The sequence below is a fragment of the Nomascus leucogenys genome, chromosome X (assembly GCF_006542625.1).
Source record: "Nomascus leucogenys isolate Asia chromosome X, Asia_NLE_v1, whole genome shotgun sequence".
In the NCBI taxonomy this organism is placed as follows: domain Eukaryota; kingdom Metazoa; phylum Chordata; class Mammalia; order Primates; family Hylobatidae; genus Nomascus; species Nomascus leucogenys.
In genome coordinates, this window is record NC_044406.1 from 38,882,150 (window position 1) to 38,904,403 (window position 22,254).

The following is a 22,254-nucleotide window of genomic DNA, read 5'->3' on the forward strand; positions in this document are numbered from 1 at the left end:
AAGGGTATCTAGCACGCTTGGGGAACAGCAAGGAGGCCAGTGTAGCTGGAGAAGAGTGAGTGATATTGAGCGTGATAGGAGACAAGGTAAGAGAGGTAAAGGGAACTTTTGGGCCATGGTGAGGGCTTTGGCTTTTGTTGAGGGAGGTGGGAGCCATGGGAGAATTCTGAATAGTGGAAGGACATGATCTGATTTGGATTGTATAAAGAATTTCAGAGAAGAATAGTAATAGGTACTAGAACATTAAGCAAAAGAAAACAAAATACACAATTATTAGCTCCAAGGAAAACGAAAGGGTATACAAGAAAGGATATGTAATCAGAATATACTATGTAGTTTTGATGTGAACAATATTTACAATGTCATACTCATGCAAACAGTGACTACTGGTTGAACAAAAATTATATAAAATGTTTTAAAGAAGTAATAACAGATGTAATCACAAAGATGACCAAACAATAAGAGACTATTAGGGATGACTAGGCAGATTAGCAAGTAAAATATATGAGGTTTGTACAAATGAAAAATATAACTTTTGAAATAAAAAACTCAATGGGCAGATTAAAGAGCAGATTAGACATAGTTGGAAAGAGAATCAGTAAGCTGAAAGATATACCTAAAGAAATTATCCAGAATGAAGTGCAGAAAGACAAGGAGATAGAAAATCTCAGAGATGTTATGAGATACGGAAGATAGAATGAGGAGGTCCAAAATATGACTAACTGTATTCTGAGAAAGAAAAACTAGAAAAAATGAAAGGCAATATTTGAAGAGAAAATGGTTGAGAATTTCCCAGAAATTATGAAAAGCATGAATCCACTGAATCACGAAGCATGACATTCCCAAAGTAGAATAAAAAAAAAATACATATGTAAACATGTTAGAGTAAAACTGCAGGACCCCCTGCACACTCTACTACTACTACTACTACTACTACTACTACTACTACTACACACACACACACAAAACCAGCAATTAGTCTGATAGTCCACTTAATAGCAACAGACTTCTCAAAGCCAAAAGAGAATGGAACCATATATTCTAAGTGTTGAGTAAAAATACCTGTAACAAACTATCTTTTAAGAATGAGGATAAAATAAAGACATTTACATATAAGAAAGACTGGAAGAATTTAACATCAAGAGACCTGTACTAAAAAAAAAAAACCCACTTAAACACTATATTCATAATGAAAGAAAATGATCCCAAAGGATGATCTGCGATACAAGAATGCATGCATGTAAGTCCAAACAAACACTGTCTATATAAAATAATACTGACAATGATGTATAATTGTGAGGTTTATAAAAAGGAACAAACTAACATATTTGAAAACAACAGTATGTGGTCAGGAGAGGAATGACTAGAGTTGAAGGTTTCTAAGCTTCCTGCATTCTTCAAGAAGGGGGCTAAAATATTGTTTAACTTTAGACTTTATAAGTTAAACACCTATGGAAAACATCAAGGTTAACCACAGAAAGAATAGAAAAAAATTTAAAAATAGGGAGGAAAAAATTGAATAAGAAAATAAATCTCAAAATTAAAAAAGCAGGCGAGAAAAGAGAAAATGAAGCACAGAAAAGGTAGTGGTGGTAAACAGAAATAAAAAAGTATGATGGTAGAAACAAGCCCAAATACATCACAGTAAATGTAAACAGACTAAACTTGCCAACTAAAAGAGATCATCAGATTAGATTTTTTAAAAGGTCCAGTTATATGTTGTTTCCAAGAGATATAATTAAAGCATAATGGCATGAAAATGCTCAAAAGTAAAAGGATGGAAAATTATGTACCACACAAATCCCAACAAGAAAAGTTTCTGTTACTATATTAATAAAAGATAAAATAGGTTTCAAAGAAAAATGCATTATCAGGAATAGAGAGGGTCATTACATATTTATCAGGAATATATAACAATTTTTAATTTGAATATTCCTAATGAACACCCTCAAAATATATAAAGCAAGAAACGAGACAGAATTACAAGGAGAAATTGCCAAATCCACCATTACAGTTGAACATTAACACACCTTTCAATTATCAGTAGATAATGACCAAAAAAAATCGGTATAGGTAAGTAAAAATTGAACAATAGTTGACAAACTTGATAATAGACATATGTAGATCTCTGTATTCAACAATTAGAGAACACACGTTCTTATAAATTAGCACATAGGAAGCATTCAAAAATATTGGTCACATACTAAGCCATAAAACAAGTCTAAAAAATTTCAGAGTTGTTATCACACAAACCACATCTTCTGACCATAATGCAATTAAGATAGATTTCAATAACAAAGAGATAAAATTTTAAATCCCCAAACATTTGGAAATCTAAAAACACATTTCTATGTAACTTACAGGTCAAAGAAGTAACCTTGATGGAAATGAAGTACTTATAACTGAGCAATAATGAAAATACTACATATCTAAACTTATGGAGAAGTAGGAGTTAGAGGGAAATTATATCCTTAAATGCACAAATTAGAAAATGGGCAAGAATGAAAATTAATGAGCTCAACGTCCAGTTAAATTAGAAAAAGAACAACAGAATAAACCCAAAAAATGTGGAAGGAAGGAGATCAAAAAAGATAAGAGCAGAAATTAAAGAAATAGAAAACAAAGATACAATAGAGAGGAGCAACAAAGCCAAAAGTTGGTTCTTTGAAAAGACTAATAAAATAGATAAACCTCTGGTGAGATTGATCAAGAAAAAAAGTGAGAAGGCACAAATAACCAATATCAGTAATGAAAAAGGAGACATTGTTACAGTTTATACACAGCAGAGAATAAAAAGGTAACTTTATGCCAATGAATTTGAAAATGCAGACAAAATGGACCAACTCCTAGAAAACTGTTATCTTACCAAAATCGACTCAAGAAGAAAAAGAAATCCTCAACAGTTCCATAGCTACTAAAGGAATTACAGCAGTAGTTAAAACTCTTCCCGCCAAAACAAACAAACAAAAAACAGCAGGCAGATTCTTCCACTTGGTATGTGGATTACAGGTAGATGAAGAGATACTGATCCCCTCAGCCCTAGAGGTGTCTGGGTAGGACCTGAGGCAGTGGAGACCCTAGGCAGGCCACTTCTCTCTATGGGCAGCCTCTTCTGGAGATCCTTAGAGGGTGGCCCTTAGTGAAGTAGGGTCTGACAAATCTCTCTGCAATCCCTGAAGGTGGTGAGCACAAATAAGTAGCATCCAGCTCTGCAGTAAATGTGCTAAGCAGGGCCAAGAAGGTGCTCTATCACTTGGACAGCCTCTTCAGTAGCCAGCTTCTGTAGTCTTCTGCTCATTGAGGACAAGGGGCCTGTGGAGCTGCTGGAGGAGTCTACGTTCCAGTTTCCAAGAAACACCACGCACAGCCCAAGTTGTGACTGGTTGGGATGGGGCTGGGTGCAGGGAGGCCAAGGAGGGGCTTCCTGAGGGTGTAGCTCCAGGTAGAAACCCTGAAACTCTGTCTTCCCGAGTATCAGATACTTTAATCCGTTTGCAGCTGATGAGCCCTTTTAATGGTATCCAAGCTAGCTGCAGGGTGATGGTTCTAATAATGATGCATGTTCTGCAAATAAGAGCTTCATCATTATTTTGAAATTGTTAATATGAAAGCGTTCAACTGGATTTGAAATCTACTCACATCATCAAGAGAAGTTTTAACAATATACTTGTCAGTGAAACAAAAAGAAAAGCTGTTAGATATAATTCCAATTGTTAAATATCTTTGAAACATTTAAAAATTGGCTTTAAATATTTTATCACCTACTTGTACAAAGACAGACATTTATGGATGGCGACTGTTAAGAATTTGAAGAATGCATCATTAAAAAGTCTTGCTCAGGATTTGTGTGTAGCCATTTCAAGCATAAAGCTTATAAAATAAACATGGAAGCAAATTTCAACCTTCTTATTCACAATTTTGAAAAGATTTTAATTTATAAGTTTAATACTAATTCAATATTAAAAAGGAAAACACTAGACCAAGATGGTTTTGCAGGAGTTCTACCAAACCAATCATTCCAAAGTTATACAGCATCTTCCAGAATATTGTAAAAGAGGGAACACTCTGAGTCATTCTATACCAGCAGAACCTTAATGCCAAAAGCCAGTAAGAACAGCCTGAGAAAGGAAAAGTAAAGACCAATTTTATTCATGGACACAATTGCAAAATTCCAAACTTTTGTTTACCAACCTGAGTCCAGCACTGTATAAAAAATGAAAGACCATGACCAAGTTGTGTTTATACAAGAAATGCAAAGATGGTCTAACATGAGGAAAATCTATAAATATCATTTACCACATATCAGATTATTGGAGAAAAAACATATAATTATCATAAGAAACAGAAAAGGCATTTGGTAAAAATTCAACACCCTTTCATTATTAAAAAAATAAAAGCCTCCTAGTATAGAGTAATAGGATGGAACTTGCTTAACCTGATAAAACCTGTAGGAAATCTATAGCAAATACGGTATCATTCTTAATAGGGAAAAGTTAGTGATGTTTCCTCTAAAATACACAAGACACAGATGCATGCTGTCATCATTGTACTAGATGTCCTGGTCATCTCAGTACGACAAGAAAAATAAAGGCATAAAGATTGGAAAGGAAAAGACAAAACTGTCATTATTTATAGCTGATATGGTTGTCACCATAGAAAACATAAAAGAATATACAGACACCTTAAAAGGAACGAGGGCTCCTTGGAGAAATGGCTGATTCCAGGACTAAGAGAGGAAAATACAAGATGAGTCTGGAGCATTTCCTAGTGCTGGCAAGTAAAGCAGTGCCCAAAACCAAAGGATGGGAGTATGTGAAAGGGACACAGGAGCCAACTGGCAAGAGTCCCCAGTGGCCAAAACTGGACTGATTTGACCAACAAAACAAATAACATAGTATTAGATTTATAACTCAAATTATTAAATAAAAATGTATGAGTTCATACTGATATAAGTGACTGAATAAATAAATAAGGGATAAGAGACAAATCTTTACAGAAGAATTTCAAATGATATACAGAGATACACCCCCTCCTTCCAGGAGCTGTAGCTCAATTCTTCCCGCCTCCTTGAGGGTGGGCTAGAGTCTTCCAAAGAACAGACTATGAAAAGCGAAAGGCAGCAACTTGCCAGGGGGAAAACCTGGCAAACACCACCTTAACCAAGGGATGAAGGTTCACAAAACCAGGGATGCCAATGGATACCAGGTACCTCTGATATGATCTGATAAGAAAGGCATTTAAACTCTAGTGTTCTTTCCAAAAACAACTCCAGTCTAAATATAAGCAAAACTTCAGACAAATACAAACTGAGGAACATTCAACAGTATTCCTTAAAACTGTTAGGTCATAAAAAACAAGGACATTCTCAGCTTAATGGACTTCTAAAAAAAAAACAAAAAAACAAAAAAAACCAGAACAGACTGAGAAACTGTCATAGACCAGAGGACACTATGGAGACATGACAACTAAATGCAATGTGATATTTTGAATTGGATCCTGGAACAACAAAAGGACACCAGTGAAAAAAACTGATAAAGCCATGTAAAGTCTGATGTTTAGGTAGTAGTAATATAGCAATGTTGCTTTCTTATTTTTGATAAATGTACTATAGTGAGGAATATATAGAAACTCTCTGTACTATCTCTTAACTAACTTTTCTGTAAATCTAAAACTATTCCAGAATAAAAACCTACTTAAAAATAAGTTTAGGGCCAGGTGTGGTGGCTCACTCCTGTAATTCCAGCACTTTGGGAGGCCGAGGCAGGCAGATCACCTGAGGTCAGGAGTTCGAGAGACCAGCCTGGTCAACACGGTGAAACCCCATCTTCACTAAAAATACAAAAACTACCTGGGCATAGTGGTGGGAGCCTGTAATCCCAACTACTCAGGAGGCTGAGGCAGGAGAATTGCTTGAACCTGGGAGGTGGGGGTGGCAGTGAGCCGAGATCGTGCCACTGCACTCCAGACTAGGAGACAGAGCGAGACTCCATCTCAAAAAACAAAAACAAACAAAAAAACACAACACCTTGGGAGGCCGAAGCGGGTGGATCATTTGAGGTCAGGAGTTCGAGATCAGCCTGGCTAACATGATTAAACCCCATCTCTACTAAAAATACAAAAAAATTAGCTGAGCGTGGTGGCACACGCTTGTAATCCCAGCTACTGGGAAGGCTGAGTAGAATTGCCTGAACCCGGGAGGCGGAGGTTGCAGTGAGCCGAGATTGCGCCACTGCACTCCAGCCTGGGCAACTGAGCGAGATGCGACCTCAAAAATAAATAAATAATAAATAAAATAAATAATAAGTGTAATAAGGCAAATGGTTATAATACTAATATACAAAAGCCAACTTCATTTCTATATACCTGCAAAAGAGATAAAAAATACAATAAAAGATCCCACTTATAATAGCAGAAAACCCATAAAGTACCAATAAATAAATCTAACACAAGATATGTAGACCTTATGCGGAAAAATATAAAGCTCTGCCAGAAGACATTCGATAATTTATTTACAATAGGGAGCTATGTCAGGCTCTTAGGGAGGGAGACTCAACACCATAAACATCAATTCTCTTCAAAATGATCTACAGATTCACTGCAATTCCAACATTTTTATAGAACATGACAAGCTGATTCTGAAATGTGTTTAAAAAAACACAAAGGGGGGCCGGGTGTGGTAACCCCCACCTGTAATCCCAGCACTTTGGGAGGCCAAGGCAGGAGGATCACTTGAGGCCAGGAGTTCGAGACCAGCCTGGGGAACATGGCGAAACCCTGTCTCTACAAAAAAAATACCAAAATTAGCTGGATGTGGTGGCATGCCCCTGTAGTCCCAGCTACTTGGAAGGCTGAGGTGGGAGGACTGCCTGAGCCCTGGAGGTTGAGGCTGCAGTGAACTTACTGCACCACTGCACTCCAGCCTGCGTGACACAGCAAGACCCTGTCTCGAATAACTAAATTAATAAAATAAAATAAAAAAGGGGGGCTGGTCAAGGTAGCTCATGCCTGTCATCCCAGCACTTTGGGAGGCCAAGGTGGGTGGATTGCTTGAGCGCAGGCGTTCAAGACCAGCCTGGTTAACATGGGGGGAACCCTGTCTCTACAAAAAATACAAAAATTAGCTGGGCATGATGGCATGATGGTAGTCTCAGCTACCTAGGAGGCTGAGGTGGGAGGACCGCTTGAGCCCAGAAGGTCAAGGCTGCTATGAGCCAAGATCACACCACTGCACTCCAGCCTGGGTGACAGAGCAAGAACCTATCTCAAAATAAATAAATAAATAAATAAATAAATAAATAAATAAATAAATAAATAAATAAAATAACAAAGGGTTAACAATACATGATACTTCTGAAGAAAAATAAGATGGGAAGATTTTGCTTTATCAAATATCAAGATTTATTATGAAGGCAAGGTAATTAAGGCAGTATAGTACTGGTTCAGGGACAAAAAGCTGGCCAACAGCAAAGAGAGGCCAGAAACAAATCTATATGGATATGGAACTTTGATGCTCCAACCAGAGGTGGTTTCTCAGATTATGTTATCCATATGGAAAATAACGAAACCAGCTCCCTACCTTATACCACACAAAACCCAATTCCATTTGGACTTAAATGTGAAAAGTAAACTTTTAAAACTTTTATTAGAAGAAAATAAAGAAAATGTTTATAACTATAGGTTAGAGAAGACAAGACAAAAAATTGCTGGCTATAATACAGAAAAGATGGATTTGTTCAACTCAAAAATAAGACCAGCCTGGGCAACAGGGAGACCCTGTCTCTACAAAAAATAAAAAATAACAATTAGCCAGGTATGGCTAATTTACAGGCATAGCACACGCCTGTGGTCCCAGCTACTTGGGAAGCTGAGGTGGGAGGATCACCTGAGCCCAGGGAGGTCAAGGCTGCAGTGAGCTGTGATCCCACCACTGCACTCCAGCCTGAGTGACAGAGTGAGACCCTGCCTCAAAAAAAAAAAAAAAAAAAAAAGAAAGAAAAATAAGAATTTCTGCTCATGCAAAGACACCATTAAAAAAGCTTCAAAATTACAGAAGCTATTCAACACATACAACTGACCAATGATGAGGATCCACATAAAGAACACCTACAAATCAATAAAAAATGATTTAGCCAGGCATGGTGATGCACATCTATAATCCTAGCTACTTGGGAAATGGAGGCAGGAGGATCCAAAAGCATAGGAGTTCACGACCAGTCTGGGCAATGTAGTGAGAACCCATCTAAAAAAAAAAAAAAAAAGACTTTTTTTTTTTTTTTTTTTTTTTGAGACAGAGTCTAGTTCTGCCACCTAGGCTCGAGTGCAGTAGTGTGATCTCAGTTCACTGTAGCCACCGCCTCCTGGGCTCAAGCCATCCTCCCACCTCAGCCTCCCAAGTAGCTGGGACCACAGGCATGCACCACCACACCCGGATAATTTTTGTATTTTTTGTAGAGATGGGGTTTCGTCATATTGCCCAGTCTGGTCTCGAACTCCTGGGCTCAAGTGATCTGCCTGCCTCAGCCTCCCTAAGTGCTGAGATTACAGGCATGAGCCATTGTACCCAGAAAAATTTTAATGGGCTAAAGATATTAACAGTCCTTTCACAGAAGAGGAAACGTGTGGCTAAGGACCATGAAAAGATGCTCGATCACATTAATGACTAAGAAATATCTGCTAATATGTCCCCAGTGAAATACCATTTTACACTCAGTGTAATAACAAAAATAAGGAGGACAATATCAAGTGTATGAGGATGTGGATCAATGGGATCTCTTATACATTTCTGAAAGTAGTGTAAATTGGTACCACCAGTTTGGCATAATCCTGTCAAACCGAACTTTTGGATGACCTATTAACCAACAACTGCATTCCTAGGTCTATATACCTTAGAAAAATGGGTGTGCATGTGTCCCAGGAGATACACCTAAGAATGCTCATGGTAGCACTGTCCATAAGAGCAAAAAGCTGGAAATGACCCAAATGTCCAACAACGGATGAATGGATAATTTGTCTTATGGTCACCCAAGGGAATATTGTAAACAAACTCTAGCTACATGTAACAACATAGGTGAATCTTAGAAACATAATATTGAATGAAAAAAGTTAAGTCTCAGAAGACCACACAGGGCCAGGCGCAGTGGCTCACGCCTGTAATCCCAGCACTTTGGGAGGCCGAAGCAGGTGGATCACCTGAGGTCAGGAGTTCAAGACCAGCCTGGCCAACATGGTGAAACCCCAACTCTACTAAAAATACAAAATTAGCTGGGTGTGGTGTGGTGCACACCTGTAATCCCAGCTACTCGGGAGGCTGAGGCAGGAGAATCACTTGAACCCAGGAGGCGGAGGTTACAGTGAGCCGAGATCACACCATTGCACTGCATTCCAGCCTGGGCGACAAGTGAAACTCCATCTCAAAACACACACACACACACACACACACACACACACACACACACACAGTATGATACTATTTTTATAAGGCTCACAACTGAGTCAAATAAACAATGTATTGGTTAAGCATCCCCACAAATATGAAAAAAAATTCCACATATCAAAAAGGGCAAGTGAATGTTAAGCACAAGACTTAGCAGAGTAGGAATTTCAGAAGTGGAGTGGTGGGGAGGGTGAGGAATGGGACAGAAAATGACACACGGGTAGATGATATCATTAATGTTCTTGGGTGGGGTTGTGAGTTCTTGGGTTTTCATATTATTATATTTATAAGTCGTGTATATAATGTATATATTCTGGGTTTTTTTTGTTTTTTGAGATGGAATCTCGCTCTGTCCCCCAAGCTGGAGTGCAGTGGCGTGAACTTGGCTTCCTGCAACCTCCTCCTCTTGGGTTCAAGCGATTCTCCTGCCTCAGCCTTCCAAGTAGCTGGGATTACAGGCACATGCCGCCACACCCGGCTAATTTTTATATTTTTAGTAGAGACGGGATTTCACCATGTTGGCCAGGCTGGTCTTCAACCCCTGACCTCAAGTGATTCACCCGCCTCAGCCTCCCAAAGTGCTGGGATTACAGGTGTGAGCCGCCGCACCCGGCCTATTCTTTTATCATCTATCTAATATATGTTACATGAACAGCATATAGGAGAAGAGTAGAGAACGTGAGGAAGGAAAACTCTTTGAAGAGTTTTGCTGTTAGGGGAACTGAGAAATGAAGTCATAATTGCAAAGGCATGTGAAATGAAGACTATTTAAAGTGTTTTTCAAAGACAGGAGTAATAGTAGATAGATGGAATGGCAGAGCGAGGACTTTGATGAACTCACTTTCCCTTTAAAACAATGAAAAGATGGTCAAACCAACTCAAATCAACCATTTTAGAACTCTGCCAATTAACCAAAGCCACAGAATGAAGTGAAAATCATCATCCAAAGAAACTACTGAATCTTGGCAAGATAGTGAGGTCTATGACATTTCACTTGTGGTGATCCCCATCTTCCCTCCCCAACCCTCCCTAGTTCCGTGGTACAGGATCCAAAAGGTGACCAAATTCCAGACAACAGAGAAATCTGACCACTTAGAGAATTTTACAGGAAATCTTAGAGAATGAGACAACCATAGGAAACTTTGAAAAGCTGTGACATATTCCTAGGGATCTAAAGGGCTGTGCATATACTCAAGGCTATATGCATGCCAAGGAAAGAGCTGGGATAGGAGAGGACCCAAGCCACTCACTTCTGGCTGACTGCAAGGCCCTGTGCAAGTACAAAGTGAAAGCGAAGGCTGTCTCACACACTGGCTGGACTTTGAAGGCAATGCTTTCTTACGCAGATCCTCTTGGCAAGGGTTGAAAGATGTACACGCAAGGCATTTAAGGATATATTCTGACCAATCACTGGCTGACCACCAAATTATATTTATTCACCAGGTGTGACCCCTAGGAATCCAGGCTTAAAAAGAAAAACAAGAAATGAAAAGAAAAAAGGCTGCTAGCAGGCAACTCAGAGGCCACATAATGCAGGGGGAGACGGAATCCACAAAATGAGTACAGAAAAGTCACTGAACAAACGAACAGCAACAAGAAAAAGAACTACGACAGCAACAAAAACAAAAAGAGACCAACAACAAACCTTGGGAGTCCAGATGGCAGCAAGATGGCAGAGCAGGACTTTCCAGTGCTCATCCCCCAACAGAAACATCAATTTGAAAAACAATCCATACACGAAAATACTTCACGAGAGCTAAGGAAACCAGGTGAGAGTTGACAGCACCTGGGTGTAGCACAGAAATAAGAAAAGACACATTGAAGAGGGTAGGAAAAAAAGCTACACACTATCCATGCCACCCCTCCCCAACCCCAGGCAGTGCAGTGGGAAAAGAGATACTTTTTTCGGGGAAGAGAAAGGAAGTAAGCACTGGGCTTTCCCCTGGACTCCAACACCAGGCCTGCCCCAGTCAAACCCAGCACCGGGCAGGCACCCACAGCCCAAGCCTCTAGGCTGGTACCTGCAGACCAAGCCTCCAGGCCTGCCCCAGCACCAGACCAGATTCCACTGCCTCACACTCCAGGCCTGCCTGGCAGTCTCAGTCTCCAGACCCACCCCAGCACCAGGCCAGCCTCCAGAGCACTAGTCATTAGGCCAGCACCTGCAGACCCAGCATCCAGCAAGACCTTGTGGACACAGGCTCCAGGCCCACCCAGTGCCAGGCCAGGCCATGTGGTCCCAGGCTCCAGGCCCACCTTAGGTTCCAGCCCAGCACAGAACCAGGTCGATCTACACAGCCCTAGGCCGCAGGCCTGCCCCAGCATCAGGCGAGCACTTCTAGATCCAAGTACCATGCTGGCACACACAAACACAGACTCTAGGCCTGCCCAGTGGTGGCCTGATCTCTGTGGCCCCACCCTTCAGGCTGGTCCCTGCAGCCCCATGCTCCAACAGACCCGGGGCCCAGGCCCATCCAAGTAGATCCCAGTACTGGGCTGGGCCTAGAGAATCCAGGCTCCACACCTGCCCCAGCACCACACAGTTCCCAGGCTCCAGGCTGGTCCTCATGGCCAAAGGCTCTAGCTGACCCAGGGTTCAGGCCCACCCTAGTAAGCTCTGGTGCCAAACCAACTCCTGTAGACTGAGGCTCCAGGACCACCCTTGCAGACCCAGGATCCAGGCCAGCCCCCATGGACCCAGAACCCAGGCTTGACATGCAGATTTAGGCTTCAGGTCCACCTCAGCACCATGTCAGCCCCTGTAGACCCAGACATGAAGTTGGCTCCCACAGATCCGGGAACCAGCTGTGCTCTTGTGGACCCAGGCTCCAGGCCCACCTCCACATACCCAATCAACAGGCCCATCTGTTTGGATCCAGGCTCCAGGCCAAACCCCATGGACCCAGACATCGGGTCCACCTACCTGCTGACCCAGACACCAGACCAGCCTGCCTGAGGACTCCAGCAGCAAGCCTGCCCACACAACATGCCAGACGGCCAGTCCAGAATCTCTGGACAGGCTGACTGGTGAGGGGCTTTCCCAGACAAAGCCAGTCTGCAAAGACTAGAATGAGTTTTCACGTCTTCAGATGTGCAGACACCAATGCACAGCCACAAGGATCAACAATAATCAGGGAGGCCAAGCACGGTGGCTCAGGCCTATAATCCCAAGCACTCTGGGAGGCCAAGGCGGGCAGACTGCTTGAGCTGAGGAGTTTGAGACCAGCCTGGGCAACATAGCCAGACTCTGTCTCTATTTTTTAAGGAAAAAAATTTTTTAACCTGGTGCGGTGGCTCATGCCTGTAATCCCAACACCTTGGGAGGCCAAGGCAGGTGGATTGCTTGAGCTCAGGAGTTTGACACCAGCCTGGGCAACATGGCAAACCCTGCCTCTACAAAAAATACAAAAAAATTAGCTGAATGTAGTGGCGCATGTCTGTGGTCCCAGTTACTTGGAAGGCTGAGGCAGGAGGGTCGCTTGAGACCGGGAGGCAGAGGTTGCAGTGAGCCGAGATCATGCCACTGCACTCCAGCCTGGGTGACAGAGTGAGACTCTGTCTCAAAATAAAAATTTTTTTGTTTTGTTTTTAAAAAGAACAATCGACTGGGTGCAGTGGCTCACACCTGTAATCCCAGCACTTTGGGAGGCTGAAGCGAGCAGATCACTTGAGGTCAGGAGTTCGAGACCAGCCTGACCAACATGGTGAAACCCCCAACTCTACTAAAAATACAAAAATTAGCTGGGCATGGTGGCAAACACCTGTAATCCCAGCTACTCGGGAGGCTGAGGCATGAGAATAGCTTGAACCCAGGAGCCAGAGGTTGCAGTGAGCCGAGATCACGCCACTGCACTCCAGCCTGGAGTGGGTGGGTGACAGAGCGAGACTCCGCTTCAAAAAAAAAAAAAAATAGAACAATCTGGGAAAGGGAAACACACCACCACCAAAGGAACAAAAGAAAGCACCAGTAACTGACCCTACAAAGAGGAGACGTATGAAGTGGCTTACAAAGAATTCAAAGTAATTATATAAAGGAAGCTCAGAACTTCAAGAAAATATGCAGGGACAATTCAATGATATCATGAAAAAATAAAATGAAACATTTAACAGAGAGATTGAAATTATTTTAAAAATTAGGGTTTTTTTTGTTTTTTTTGTGTGTGTGTTTTCTGCTATAGGCTTGGTTGGTTGCTGTTGAAATGGGCAAGTTCATGAAACCTGGGAAAGTGGTGCTGGTCCTGGCTAAATGCTACTCTGGACACAAAGCTGTCACCATGAAGAACGTTGATAAGGGTACCTCAATCTTCCCCTACAGCCATGCTCTGGTGGCTGGAATTGACTGCTATCCCCACAAATGACAGCTGCCCACAGGCAAGAAGAAGATCGCCAAAAGGTCAAAGATAAAGTCTTGTCAAAGTTCATAATTATAATAATCTCATGCTCACAAGGTACTCTGTTGATATCCCCTGAGTGGGATATCCCACTCAGAACTGATCAAGCAGAAAAAAGAATCTGTGAACCTGAAGACAGATTATTTGAAAATATACAGTCATAGGGGGAAAAATGAAAAAGAAATAAGACAGCTTATGGGATTGATAGGATAGCTTCAAAAGAGCAAATTTTTGAATTATAGAGTTCATGAAGGAGAAGAAAAAGACAAAGGAACAGAAAGCTTACTTTAAAAAGTAATAGCAGAAAGCTTTCCAAGTTTGGAGAAAGATACAAAATATCCAGGCATAGGTCAAAGTTCTCCAGTCAAATTAAATGCAAACAAGACTATACAAAAACATATAATCAAACTGTCAAAAATCAAGGACAAGCAGAGGATCCTTGAAAGCAGCAAGAGAAAAGAAGCAAATAACAGGTACAGAAGTTCTAATAAGGCTAGCAGCAGATTTCTCAGCAGAGACCTTACAGACCATGAAAAAGTGAAATGATCTATTCAGTGTGCTGAAGGAAAAAACCTTCCAACCAAAAAGACTGTACTAGCAAAGCTGCCCTTCAGAAACGGACAGGAAAAGTCATTATACGAAAAAGACACTTGCACACGCATGTTTATAGTAGCACAATACACAACTGCAATAACATGGCACCAGCCCAAATGCCCATCAGTTAACGAGTGGATAAGGAAACGGTGGTAATATGTATACCATGGAATACTACTCAGCCATAAAAAGGAATGAAATAATGGCATTCGCAGCAACCTGGATGGAATCGGAGACCATTATTTTAAGTGAAGTAACTCAGGAATGGAAAACCGAACATTGTATGTTCTCAATCATAAGTGGGAGCTAAGCTATGAGGATGCAAAGGCATAAGAATGACACAATGGACTTTGGGGACTCGGGGGAATGGGTGGGAGGGGGTGAGGGATAAAAGACTACACATTGGGTATAGTGTATACTGCTTGGGTGATGGGTACACCAAAATCTCAGAATTCACCACTAAAGAATTTACCCATGTAACCAACCACCACCTGTTCCCCCAAAACCAACTGAAATTTAAAAAACTAATAATTAAAAAACAAGAAATGAAGGAGAGACAAGAGACTTTCCAAGACAAACAAAAGCTGAGGGAGTTCATTGCCACCAGATCTGTCTTACAAGAAATGCTAAAGTCAGCTTGTCTAACCCGCCTTATTTTGTTGTTGTTGTTTTTCTGTAAGTTTTTAGCAGCCTGAAGCCACGGTTTTTAGTTTCTGTGTCTAGTAATAAGCAAAAAAGCGGGATGAGGAAGGGGCTTAACTGGCTCAACCAGAAACAGAAACTAAGAACTCATGACAGTATTCATTCCCTTGGACACCTCTGTGCTAAAGAGAGTTTTTCAAGCTTCAAGAAAAGAATGCTAATTAGTAACACGAAAACATATGAAAGTATAAAACTCACTGGTAAAAGTAAGTATACAGTCAAATTCAGAATACTATAATACTGTAATGGTGGTGTACAGACTGCTTAAACATGTAGCATAAAAGTTAAGAGGTAAAATTATTAAAATAATATCTACAATAATTTGTTAACAGATACACATTATAAAAAGAAATAAATTATACCATCAAAACCATAAAATGTGGTGAGGAGGTGGAGTGAAAGTGTAGAGTTTTTTAATGCACTCAAAGTTAAGTTGTTACCAGCTTAAAATAGCCAGTTACAAGATGTTTTAGGCTGGGTGTGGTGGCTCAAGCCTGCACTCCTAGCACTTTAGGGAGGCTGAGGCAGGAGGACTGCTTGAGTTCAAGGGAGGAGTTTGACACCAGCCTGGGCAACATAGCAAGACCCCATCTCTACAAAAAAAATTTAAAACTTAGCTGGGCGTGGTCGTTGCATGCCTCTAGTTGCAGCTATTCAGGAGGCTGAGGCGGTAGGACTGCTTAAGCCCAGGAGGTTGAGGTGGTGGGCTATGATTGCACCACTGCACTCCAGCCTGGGTGACAGAGCAAGACTGTCTCAAAAATAAATAAATAAATACAATTTATAAAATAAAGAAGTAATATCAGTCATTCTCACACTCTTCCAAAAAACTGAAGAAAAAGGCATACTTCCAAACTCTTTTTTTTTTTTGAGACAGTCTCGCTCCGTCACTCAGGCTGGAGTGCAGTGGCGCAATCTCGGCTCACTGCAACCTCCGCCTGCCAGATTCAAGCAATTCTCCTGCCTCAGCCTCCTGAGTAGCTGTGATTACAGGCGCACGCCACCACGCCCGGCTAATTTTTGTATTTTTAGTAGAGACGGGGTTTCACCATGTTGGTCAGGCTGGTCTCAAACTCCTGACCTTGTGATCCACCTGCCTTGGCCTCCCAAAGTGCTGGGATTACAGGCGTGAGCCACTGCGCCCAGCCCCAAACTCTTTTTATGAGGCCAGCATTACCCCGATACCAAAGCCAGACAATGACACTAGAGGAAAAGAAAATTACAGGCCAATATCCCTGATGAACAGAGAAGCAAAAATCCTCAACAAAGTACTGGAAACCATATTTAACAGTACATTAAATGGATCATTTACTATGATCAAGTAGGATTTATCACAAGGATGCAAGGTTGGTTCAACACATGCAAATTAGCAGAATGAAGAAAAAAATCATATGCCAATAGATGCAGAAAAAGCATTTGGCAAAATTCAACATCCCTTCATGATAAAAACTCAAAAAACTAGATATAGGAGAAATGTACCTCAACATAATAAATACCATACATAACAAACCCACAGCTACCATCATACTCAATGGTGAAAAGTTGAAAGCCTTTCCTTTAAGATGAGGAACTCTATTCTACAGGATGCTACAAGTTCCAGCCAGAGGAATAAGTCAGGAGAAAGAAATAAAAGGCACCCAAATTGGACAGGAAGAAGTAAAATTGTTCCCATTTGCAGATGACACAATCTTATATATAGAAAATGCTAAAGACTCCACCAAAAAACTGTTAGAACAAGCCTGGGTGCAGTGGCTCATGCCTGTAATCCCAGCACTTTGGGAGGCCGAGGCAGGCAGATGGCTTGAGGCCAGGAGTTCGAGACCACCCTGGCCAACATGGTGAAACCCCATCTCTACTAAAAAATATAAAACTTAGCCAGGCATGATGGCACACGCTTATAGTCCCAGCTACTCGGGAGGCTGAGGCATGAGAATTGCTTGAACCCAGGAGACAGGGGATGCAGTGAGCTGAGAACATGCCACTGCACTCCCGCTTGGGCGATACAGTGAGACTCTGTCTCCAAAAAAAAAGAAAAAACAAAAAAGAAAACTGTTAGAACAAATAAATTCAGTAAAGTTGCAGGATACAAAATCAACATACAAAAATCAGTAGCATTTCTATACACTAACAACAAACTATCTGCAAAAGAAATCAAGAAAGCAATCCCATTTACAATAGCTACAGAAAAAAAGTAAAATACTTAGGAATAACCAGGCGCGGTGGCTCACGCCTGTAATCCCAGCACTTTGGGAGGCCGAGGCGGGTGGATCACCTGAGGTCAGGGGTTCGAAGCCAGGCTGGCCAACATGGCAAAACCCCATCTCTACTAAAAATACAAAATTAGCAGCTGTAATCCCAGCTACTCGGGAGGCTGAGGCAGGAGAATCGTTTGAAACTGGGAGGCGGAGGTTGCAGTGAGATGAGATCATGCCACTGCATACTCCAGCCTGGGCAACAAGAGCAAAACTCCATCTCAAAACAAAAACAAAAACAAAAACAAAACAACAACAAAAAACAAACTTAGGAATAAATTTAACCAAGGAGGTAAAAGACGTGTACCCTGAAAACAGTAAGACATTGATGAATGAAACTGAAGATGATACAAACACATGGAAAGATATCCTGTGGTCATGAATTGGAAAAATTAGTATTGTTTATATGTCCATACTACTCAAAATCATCTACAAATTTAATGCAATCTCTATAAAAGTTCCATGTCATTTTTTACAGAAAATACTAAAATTTGTATAAACCACAAAAGACACCAAATAGCCAAAGTAATCTGGAGCAAAAAGAACAAAGCTGGTAATCCCAGCACTTTGGGAGGCTGAAGTGAAAGGACTGCTTGAATCTAGGAGTTTGAGACCAGCCTGGGCAACATAGTAAGACCCTTGTCTCTACAAAAAAATTAAAAATTAGCTGGGTGTGGTGGTGTGCACCTGTAGTCCTACATACTTGGGAGGCTGAGATGGGAGGATTGCTTGAGCCCAAGAGTTCGAGGTTGCAGTGAGCTATGATCACACCGCTACACTGCAGCCTGGGTTACAGAGCAAGACCCTGCCTCAAAAAAACAAAAGGCATTCAGACAGGAAAGAAAAAAGTGAAACTATCTCTATTTAGAGATAACATGATCTTGTATATTAAAAAATCCCAAGGAATCCACCAAAAAACTATTTGAACTAATAAACAAGTTCAGCAATGTCATATGATAGAGGATCAATAAACAAAAATCAATTGTATTTCTATGCACTAGCAATGAACAATCAAAAAATGAAATTAAGGGCTGGGTGCAGTGGCTCATGCCTGTAATCCCAGCACTTTGGGAGGCTGAGGTCGGGTGGATTACTTGAGGCCAGGAGTTTGAGACCAGCCTGGCCAACATGGCAAAACCCCATCGCTACTAAAAATACAAAAATTAGCTGGGTGTGGTGGTATGCACCTGTAGTCCCAGCTACTTGGGAGGCTGAGGCACAAGAATTGCTTGAACCCAGGAGGCAGAGGTTGCAGTGAGCTGAGATCACACCACTGCACTCCAGGCTGGGTGACAGAGTGGGACTCTGTCTCAAAAAAAAAAAAAAAAAAAAATTTAAGAAAAAATCTGAAGGCCAGGCGCGGTGGCTCATGCCTGTAATCCCAGCGCTTTGGGAGGCCGAGGCAGGCAGATCACGAGGTCAGGAGTTCCAGACCAGCCTGGCCAACATGGCGCAACCTTGTCTCTACTAAAAATACAAAAAACTAGCTGGGTGTAGTGGCGGGTGCCTGTAATCCCAGCTACTCCGGAGGCTGAGGCAGGAGAATTGCTTGAACTCGGGAGGCGGAGGTGGCAATGAGCTGAGAGCACACCACTGCACTCCAGCCTGGGTGACAGAGTGAGACTCCATCTCAAAAAAAAGAAAAAAAGAAAAAGTCCAGCTAGGTGCAGTGGTTCACACCTGTAATCCCATGAGTTCAAGGCTGCTGTGGGCTATGATGGAGCCATTGCACTCTAGTTTGAGCAACAGAGCAAGACCTTGTCTCTAAAAAACAAACCCCTGACTCTGAGATAAAAGCATGAGGAAATTAAAAATTTTTAAAAATTAAAAAACATCCCATTTTAAAGTAGTATCAAAAAGAATAAAATGCCTAGGAATAAATTTAACAAAGGAACTGCAAGACTTGTACACTGAAAACTATAAAACACTCCTGAAAGAAATTAAAGATCTAAATAAATCCCATGTTCACAGACTAGAAGACAATATTGTTAAATGGCAATACCCCCCAAGTTGATATATAGATTCAACAGAATCTTTATGAGAATTTCAGCTGTTTGTTTTTTTTTTTTAAAGAAATTGACAAGCTGCTGAGTTTGGTAGATCATGCCTGTAATCCCAGCACTTTGGGAGGCACGAGGCAGGAGGATTGTTTGAAGCGAGGAGTTTGATATCAGCCTGGGCTACAAAGCAAGACCCTGTCTCTACAAAAAAAAAAAAAAAAAAAAAAGCAAAGAGGATCACTTGAGCCCAGGAGTTCAAGGCTGCAGTGAAGTATGATCACACCATTGCACTCCAGCCTGAGCAACAGCGAAAGATCCTATCTGTAAAAGAAAAAAAAAAGAAAGAATTGGAAAGCTGATCCTAAAATTCATATGAAAATGCAAGGATAGCCAAAACAATCTTGAAAAAGAACAAAGTTGGAAGACTCTCACTTCTTGACTTCAAAACTTAACTACAACTACAGTAATTAAGACAGTGTGGTCTAGCATAGTGACAGACATGCAAATCAATGGAATAGAATTAAGAGTCCAGAAGTTAACCTTTATGTTTATGTTTTACGGTCAATTCTTTATTTTTTTCAGAGATGGGGTGTCACTATGTTGCCCAGGTTGGCCCTGAACTCCTGGGCTAAAGTGATCCTCCTGCTTCAGCCTCTCTAGTAGCTGGGACTACAGATGGGTGTCACCATGCCTGGTCTACGGTCAACTGATTTTTGACAAGGTTGCCAAGACAATCCAATGGTAAAAAGAATATTTTTCAACAAAAGGTGCGGAGAAAACTAGATATCCATGTCAGAAGAATAAACCTGTACCCCTACTCTCACACTATACACAAATATTAACTCAAAATGGGCTGGGTACAGTATGTCTGTAATCCCAGCACTTTGGGAGGCTGAGGTGAGAGGATCATTTGAGCCTAGGAGTTCGAGACCAGCATGGGCAATATAGAGAGACCTCATCCCTACAAAAAATACAAAAATTAGCTAGGTGTGATGGCTCACACTTGTAGTGTCAGCTGCTCAGGAGGCTGAGGTGGGGGGATCACTTGAGCCTAAGAGGTCAAGGCTGCAGTGAGCTGTGATCGTGCCACTGCACTCCAGCCTGGGTGACAGAACAAGACCCTGTCTTGAAACAAAAATAACTCAAAATGGATCACTGTCCTAAATGTAAGAGCTAAAACGATAAAATTCCTAGAAGAAAACATAGGAATAAATCTTTGTCACCCTGAGTTAGGCGATGATTTATTGGATATAACACCAAATGCCCAAGTTACAACAAAGTAGGTAAGCTGGACATCACTGAAATTAAAACCTACTGTACATCAAAAGATACCATCAATAACATGAAAAGAACTCACAGAATGGGAGAAAATATTTATAATTCATATTATTTGACAAAGGACTTATATCCAGATATATAAAGAAGTCCTGGCCAGGTGCAGTGGCTCATGCCTGTAATCCTAGCACTTTGGGAGGCCGAGGCAGGTGGACTGCCTGAGCTCAGGAGTTCGAGATCAGCCTGGGCAACACAGTGAAACCCCATCTCCACTAAAATACAAAAAAAAAAAAAATATTAGCCAGGTGTGTCATCGTGTGCCTGTAGTCCCAGCTATTCAGGAGGCTGAGGCAGGAGAATTGCTTGAACCCAGGAGGCGGAGGTTGAAGTAAGCCAAGATCACGCCACTGCACTCCAGCCTGGGTGACAGAGTAAGGCTCTGTCTCCAAAAAAAAAAAAGAAGTCCTGCAACTCAATAATAAAAAGACACATAATCCAATTAAAAATGGGCTAAGAATTTGAATAGACATTTCTCCAAAGATATACAAACACATAAAAGGACATTCAATATCATGAGTTGTTAGGGAAATGAAAATCAAAACTACAATGAGACACCACTTTCATACTCACTAGGATGGCTAAAATAAAAAAGACAAACAAAAGTGTTGATGAGGATATGGAGAAATTGGAACCTTCATACATTGCTGATAGGACTGTAAAATGGCATCGCCACTTTTGCAAACAGTTTGATAGCTCCTCAAAAAGTTAAACATAAGGTGGGGCACCACGGCTCATACCTATAATCTCAGCACTTTGGGAGGCCGAGGAGGGCAGATCACTTGAGCCCAGGAGTTCAAGACCGGCCTGAGCAACATGGCAAAACCCCATCTCTACAAAGAATAAAAAAATTAGCCAGGTGTGGTGGCACGTGCCCATGGTCCCAGCCACTCAGGAGGCTGAAGGGGGAGGATCACTTGAGCCCAGGAGGCAGAGGTTGCAGTGAGCCAAGATTGGGACACTGCACTCCAGTCTGGGTAACAGAGTGAGACCCTGTCTCAAAAAGAAAAAAAAAAAGTTAAACATAGAGCCACCGTATGACAGCAATTCCACTCCACGTTCAGAGAAACATTAGTCATATTGGCCAACATGAAAGCAACTGAACTGACCAACTGAGGAATGGAGGTAGATCCATACAACAGAATATTATTTGACAATAGGAAGGAATGATACATGCAACAGCATGGATGGACCTCAAAACATTATGCTAAGCGAAAGAAGCCAGCCAGCAAGACCAGTATCTTGTATGATCTCATTTATGTGGAATATCTAGAATAGACAAATCTCTAGATAGAGACAGAAAGTATATTAGTGGGTGGCTAGGACTGGGGAGAAGACTAATGGGAAGTGACTGCTAATGAGTATGAAGCTTCTTTGGTGGGGGTGGGCGGGTGAAGTGTTCTAAAATTGACCATGTTTGGGAGGCCGAGGCGGGTGGATCACTTGAGGTCAGGAGTTTGAGACCACCCTGGCCAACATGGCAAAACTCCGTCTCTACTAAAAATACAAAAATTAGTCAGGCATGGTGGTGTGCGCCTGTAATCCCAGTT

General features: G+C 41.5%; 1 long non-coding RNA gene across 1 annotated transcript in view; it reads right to left on the reverse strand.

The window, feature by feature from the left end:
• Window positions 1–1,539: 1,539 nt before the first annotated feature.
• LOC105738158 overlaps window positions 1,540–22,254 on the reverse strand; it is a 30,883-nt gene continuing 10,168 nt past the window's right edge. Inside the window, exon 4 of the long non-coding RNA XR_004028708.1 lies at window positions 1,540–3,564. This is a non-coding gene — a long non-coding RNA (uncharacterized LOC105738158). The remainder of the gene's footprint in view (window positions 3,565–22,254) is intronic.